Source organism: Lepidothrix coronata, unplaced genomic scaffold, assembly GCF_001604755.1.
Source record: "Lepidothrix coronata isolate B3197 unplaced genomic scaffold, Lepidothrix_coronata-1.0 Scaffold84, whole genome shotgun sequence".
Classification (NCBI taxonomy): domain Eukaryota; kingdom Metazoa; phylum Chordata; class Aves; order Passeriformes; family Pipridae; genus Lepidothrix; species Lepidothrix coronata.
Genome location: NW_016690264.1, coordinates 1,490,870 through 1,491,647, shown reverse-complemented (window position 1 = coordinate 1,491,647; position 778 = coordinate 1,490,870).

Below are 778 nucleotides of genomic sequence, written 5' to 3'. Positions count from 1 at the left end.
TGCCAGCAGGGAGCGGCTGGAAGGGACAGCCGGGAGCTGGGGCTGGCGCGGGGGTCGTTTTTTCCCCACTCACGGACCGTCCGGCCCGGATCGCCCCATGCCCCGGCCTGGAACAATCGGCGATGGCCCCAGGGCCCCGGGCTTGTCCTCCCTCGGTGCCCTCTGAGTTAGGGCGAAGTCTGGGAGATAAAAGCTGCTTTCTAGAAGCGGGGAGGAGCCTCCCTCCCCTGCCTTCACCTGCCCCTTGGGTGTCCTCTACACAGGGAGGGCAACGGGGGCAGATAATAAAATGGATTATGTAATAAAATGGATTATGGCTTGAGAACACAAGTCAATAGAAACCAGTTCCCTCTTCTTACACATTCCGAAGTTAAAGGAAGGGGATGCTGAAGCATCTGGTACTGCTTACTGCAGACTGTTCTCTTCCCAAGAATCCTAATAATTGTCAGGACCGAAAGCTGGAAGGGGATGTTTCTGGCCAGAACAATGGAAAGATCCTGTATCGGGGCACAGGAGGAATCCTGTCTGGTTACTGCTCTGCTTCGGCAGGGTTCTGGCTGGGGAGTGCCGGGCAGGGTGCCGAGATCCCAAGAACTCGGTCATCTCCCTGCAGAGCAACCCCGTGTTTGCCGATTGCTGCAACAGCTTTCTGTGAGCAATCGTAAGGGGTTGTCCTGGTGCAACATCCAAGAACTTCACTCTTGGTACTAAATCAAACCTTGCAACCTCCTGTGTGACAGGAATTATTTTTCATAGGTGAGGAAATCACAGAGACGGG